Below are 6,000 nucleotides of genomic sequence, written 5' to 3'. Positions count from 1 at the left end.
CGCGTACGTGTGTGTGCACGGCACGGGCGGGACGCGCGCCCGTGCCGGCTCCGGGTTCCGCCGCATAGAAGGCCGGCGCCGCCGGGTGAAAATACAGCGCAAATCCCTGGTTCGGGAGCCGCAAGGGGCCGGCCGGCTAGGGGAACCGAGCGGGCGCACAGAGCCGGGTCCTCGCCCCGCGGTTGAGCTCACTAATGCGGCCTCGCAGCAACCTAAGACAAGGAATGACACCGCGCGAGTTTCCACGCACCCCAAGCAGAGCACGAGCCCTCGGGGCTCGCGCGTACCCGCTAGCACCCTGGCGCGCTCCCCGCGCGGTCTGGGAAACGACAGTGCTGGCGGGTATTAAGGGGGGAAAGGGGGCGTGGCTTAGCTGGAAGTAGCCAATGGGCCTGGGAGGGGCGCGCGGGGGCGGAGCTCGGGTTTAGAGTGCCGATTGGCCAGTTGGCCCTCCGGTATGCAGATACGGTGGAGTCACGTGTCAGGGGCCGGGACGACTTCCTGTTGGAGGCCAAGGCGGGGCGGGGAAGGGGGCGCGAGCGCCCCGTCTGGCTGGAGCGGGGGGAGGGGGGTTCTTGTCAGTTAGAGCAACAAGATGGCCGCGGTGGCAGCTCCGCACCTCAGCACGACGGCCCCGGGAGCCGCAGCCGCCGCCGCCGGCCCTGCCGCCCCGCAGCCCTGAGCGCCTCCCCGGCCGCCCCCACCGCCCCTGACAGGGCCGCCCCTGCGCCTGCCGCGCTCCTGCCGCCGCCGCCGCGGGCCCGCCCGAGCCGGAGGCGGAGGGAGCGGAGCCGGCCGAAAGCAGAGCGCCGAGCGCAGCCGCCGCCGCCTCGGATCCCGGGCCGCGCCGGAGCTGCCGTCCAGCCCGCTGGTGCGAGGAGGAGGGCGCGTCGCGGCGTCGGACCTGGACCCGCTGGGACGCGTCGCCGCCCACCCGCCCGCGCCGCCGCCGCCGCCGCTGCTCCCGCCGGGACCTGAGCCCGCGGCGCCGGCGCTGAGCGGGCCCCCGCCGCCCGAGCGCCCCGCAGGCCCCGGGGTGGCTGCTCGAGTGGTTTTTGCCGCCGCTGCCAGGCCCGCGCCGCCGGAGCCCCGCCGAGGAGCCGCCGCCGCCGCCGCCGGGGACGGATCCCAGGTGAGCGCGGGCCGGGCCTCCGAGCCGCCGCAGTCGGCGGAGCTGTTGGCGTCGCCTTTGTTCGGCCGGGCCCGGAGCGCGAGGGGTCGCGGGTCCCGGCGGGAAGGGTGAGCGGCGCAGGGCGGCGGGAGGAGCTGCCGGCTGCGCGGGGCCGGGTGCGGGCGCGCGCGGGGAGAGAGGCTCTCAGTGCCCTGCGCGATCGGCACGGTCGGCGCGGCCACACGGCGGTTGCGTGTGTGGTGTCTGGAAACGATGCGGTTGGTGGAATTGGCTCCCCTGAGCAGTCACCCGCGGGCTTTGCATTTCTGATGGCATGCATGAACCCAAGCGTCTTCGGTGTGGGGCCTCCCGCGCCGTTGTTTGGGTGAGAGCAGGCGCGGGCGTGCCTAGGCGAGCGTGGAGGAGCCCCTCGGCCTCCCACGGGTCTGGAATCAGGTGGGCTGCTCGCCGCGCTGCAGGCTGCAGGGCGATGCGCACGGGGGACGGGAGCCGACCCGCAGTTGCCCCGCTCTCGGAGCGCGGAACTCGAGCGCCTCGGGGCTACCCCCGCTCGAGCGACGCCTCGTCTGCACCTTTGCCCGGTGGATGAGATTCATTAATAGATTCGTGCCTATTAAATGTGCAGATGCGGATACAGGGGTTCCCTGCGCGTTAACTCGGTGGAGAACACGCAGCTTTGGGAATCTCACGGAAGATGCAGGATTGCTGCCTCCACGTCGCGGGGCGAGGGAGGAGGAGCCGCAGATCCTGGCTGCACCTCTTGCGGTGTAAGACGCTCGACAGCCTCAGGGATTCTGTGCAAAATGAGTGCAACTGTCTCGAACCTTTGCCTCTGTCAGATTGAACCTCCATTTGAGTGGTCTGCTCGGTTATGTCTAGGCATGAACTGCAGATTCTGAACTCAAAATGGTGCTCTGTAGATGTCCAACTTAAGCGTCTTTAAGGAGTTGCAAGTTGGAGGCGTCTGGCTGGTTTAATCCATTGTGTTGCTGAGGTTCGGGTTTTCTCCTGGTATCCGGTGTTCACGTGGATGTGCTGCGGTGTAGGTGGTCAGCTTGATGATCACTGTGTAGAGGCTGCTACGTCTCTGAACGTAATTTGACCCCGCAGGAGGCTTATTTTATGCAGGTTATTTCCTACATTTAGAATTGAGTAACTAGGGAATGAGTTGAGGCATTGGAAATGTGGCTTGAGTGATCTTCGAAGACAGTGGCGGCCAGTTTGAAATGTGTAGGGGCTGCGACAATCCTACGCATAGATTCCAGACTTCCTTCAATACTACATGAAGGAATAAAGGATAAAACTTAGCCCCAGGCCAGATGAACTTGGTTGGCAGAGGGCACCTTGAAGAAATTAACATTATTCCAGAACCACGGAAGGTGGTGAAGGTCTTTGAACACCTTTCAGTGTGGCACTGCTAGGATGCTTTGTTGGGGGAAATGATGCAAAATGAGGTTTTCAAAATGACTAACGCATTTGTGTTATCCGAATTAATTTGATTATTGGTGTTCACAGATGATAGTCGTCTGAATAGTTGTTACTTTGTTCTAAGTCTTTCATACTTCTTGTCCAAATCAAAGACCTTACTGTCTGGTACCTCTGATTTACTATTAAGGTATGAAATTAAATAAAGTTGACACTGAGGCTGTCATAAGACTTAATCCTAACTACTTCATTTTGGATTCTGGCGTTTAAGTATTTTAGTAGTAACCCAGGTGCGCGTCAAAGTTGATTGCAGGGTTTCCTCCTTACAGTGTGTGTTGTTCGTTTTCAAGTGGCATATGTTTTAACACTTTGACAAAGATTATTTTGTAACAGGTTTATGTTTATACTTAGTTGGCTCAGGAATTTTGGAACAAATAGTTGCCTTAGAGTGCTGATTCTGAGGGAAAGTGGAGCAAATTGTTTCATTTGACTCTGTGATTAAATATAACTAAACCATGGGGGGAATATAGGAAACTTTAAATTACAGTATTTCTCACCACCACCACCTTTTTGTTAAACAGCCGGCTCTACGGAGATAAATTTGTGCTTTTCCAAATGCTGTCATCTGGCTCACTTCCAAAACCAAGCTGGAGGAGGAGGAGGTTAGGGCTGGGAAGGCTGCAGCCTTTTTCCTCAGTGAAGAGAGCTTTCAGTTGGAAAGAAATGGAAGATAAAATTCCTACAGTACTGGCTGAGAATGGGTTGTTTCCATAACTTCCCAAACTCCAAGTGAGGGTGATAAGGTCCTGAATGTAAACTTACGGTTGCTTGACTCAAGAAAGTGACGCTAATTTTAAACTTAAAAAAGAGAGAGTACTAGTGAAAGTTAGTCTGTTTCTCTATTATTTGATTTGAGCATATGTCTTTGACATCATATAACTTCTTTAACAACTTAACATTTTAAGGCTTAGAGTCATTTTAAAGACTATTTTATGGGGGGTATTTTTGGCCTTCCCTAGTAGGAATTAGATCCATGAGATTGCATGCTTATGTTTTCCATGATATGGACCTCTCAGTCAGGGTTTTTTGTGTAAAGGTGATATCTGAGAAGATTTTGTAAGAAAGAAAATAGATTGGCTGTGAAGTCTGAGGCTATTCCACATATCAGAATAGCATATGAGTTAGTTAAGATTTGGGGATGGAGCAAGCAAAGATTACTTAGCCAGAGCAACTGAAGCCTGTGTGGAAAGCATGAGAAATGGAGAGGTAACAAGGGAATATGACAAGGGACGGATTTCTAGAAAGCCTTGGAACGAGGGTAGGCTGAGGGAGCAGGAGGTGGAGCCCTGGGGAGGCAGCGCCTGGGAAGTTGTAGGTGGGGAAGAACGGGTAACTTTGTTTTTGTTTGTTTTGCTTTTCTTTTTCTGTGATTAAAACTGTTTCGGCTTCTTACTCCTGATTTTGAGACAATCAGGTGGGTTTTTACCTTTTATTCCAGCTTTATTTCAGAGGCTCTTCTGATGTTTTATTTATTTATTTATTAGATGAGCTGTAAGGAAATCTTTTCGAAGAGTATTGGTGTCGTGGTCTATTTTTTATGATAACTGGCTTCACGGTGAAGGTGACTGGATTTTATTTGCTTAATTAAGACAGTTAACATCTTAATTTTGTTTAAAGATGTCATAGATTTAAGTAGAAGGAGCAGAATATCAAGTGAGAACTGGCCTTTTTTTTTTTTTTTAAGGACATTTTACAGATTTTCTTTCTTTAAGCCAGTCTGACATGACTATCTACATTTTTACAAATTAGCTTTTATTATTTTTAAAATTTTTATTGGAGTATACTTGATTTACAATGTTGTGTTATTTCCTGCTGCACAGCAAAGTGAATCAGTTATATATACGTATATATGTGTATGTGTGTGTGTATATATTTACATCTATATATATATCTATATATGTATCTCCACTCTTAGATTCTTTTCCCATATAGGTCATTACAGAGTATTGAGTAGATCAAATTAGCTTTTAAATATTGTTCATTCATGAGGAGAACATTGTTTACTTTGCAAAATAATATACAATAAGCTTTAAGATGTTTTCAAACATTCAGCTTATACACAACTCTTCAAGAATATAATTACTTAAAAATTAAAAATATAAAGGTTCCTTGATGTCAGAAATAACTATAAAAGCTTACGTAGAGAATGTATGTATGACATTGAAACCAAAAAATGTGTACTCCTTACCCAGTAAACTTGTTTGAATAACTTGATTAAAATAATCCTGTAATTTTCTCTTGTGCAAATTATGTATTTGAACTGTAACTTATTTAATGAAAAGTAAAATAGTTATTTTTCAGTTCTCCAACTGGAATGTGACAAGGATTTCTGTGTTTAAAACATGGTGAAAATTCATACCCTTTATGCTATTTTTGGAATTTTACTAAAAATGAATTCTTTTCTTGGCCACACATGCTTTCAGAGAATGAAGAAGCTATTGCAGGGATGGAGAGCTGTTTGTTAAGAATGCATTCTTCCTCTGTAGCCCTCAAAGACTATAGAGCTGTGTGCAGAGCTAGACAATCTGGGCATCCAGCCATAAAACATCCCTGCTGTAGCACAGATAGTTGTTCGCACCCTCCTGAGCCCTCCATGGCTGCAAACCACAACAGAAGGAATGGCCTTGGGAAAGCAGCGTTCACTGCTATTTTGAACTCTTAATATTCTGTGTGGCTCTCTGAGTTCCAGCTCCGCGTTGGGACTTTGGTTTTCTAAGATGTAGTAATGGTTAAGGGTAGGCAAGAATACAGCTTCTGAAATATGTCTCTTCTAGGCCAGCGGATTTCAATATTTGCTGTGGGAAATGAGGAGCAGTGGGTGGTCTGTCTCAGGGTCTCCCTCTCCTTGTGTGCCTCTTTGTTGCAGTACTTCTGTCCTGTTGGGGAATGACCGGCGGGAAGACACATCCCCTGGCCACTGGGCCCTGTGTACAGGGCCCAAAGGAGAGAGTCCTGTGGAGTCTGTCCTCCAGAGAAGAGAGCCTATGGGCTAGACAGGTCCCATGTGGCTTAGATCCCACTCTATTTCCTCATAAACCGTTTTTTTTCCATAAACCTTTTTTGACACAAAATTTAAAAAAAAATTTTGTACAAAAATATGAAAATGGAAGAGTGTGCAGACATGTCAGCTCATCTTTGTTATAAGGTTACAGCATTTTCTGTGAACACCCATCTACATGTATAAATCAAGATGATCCCCTATGACCCTCTACAATACAAACACCTGAACAGCTTTTTTTCTTCAACCTAAAGACCTTCTCTGTTTTCCTTCTTTAGAATGTTTTAGAAATTATTACAGTGTTCTATTTCGTAATGCCCTTCCTCTGAAGGCCTGAAGTGCAAACCTACAATATCAAGTCAAATTATTCTCAGCAGTGGATAAC

The 6,000-nt window shown here is 49.6% G+C and overlaps 1 protein-coding gene across 8 annotated transcripts in view; it reads left to right on the top strand.

Moving 5' to 3' along the window:
- Positions 1-964: 964 nt before the first annotated feature.
- The window catches only part of TNRC6C (trinucleotide repeat containing adaptor 6C), a 124,612-nt gene continuing 119,576 nt past the window's right edge, over positions 965-6,000 (top strand). For all 8 annotated transcript variants that reach the window (XR_010838358.1, XR_010838359.1, XR_010838357.1 and 5 more), the window contains exon 1: positions 965-1,132. The gene's annotated coding sequence lies outside the window, so the exon portion shown is untranslated. The remainder of the gene's footprint in view (positions 1,133-6,000) is intronic.

Source organism: Kogia breviceps, chromosome 19 (assembly GCF_026419965.1).
Source record: "Kogia breviceps isolate mKogBre1 chromosome 19, mKogBre1 haplotype 1, whole genome shotgun sequence".
Classification (NCBI taxonomy): Eukaryota; Metazoa; Chordata; class Mammalia; order Artiodactyla; family Physeteridae; genus Kogia; species Kogia breviceps.
Note: the sequence above shows the minus strand (reverse complement) of the source record. Positions and strands in the feature narration are given on the sequence as shown.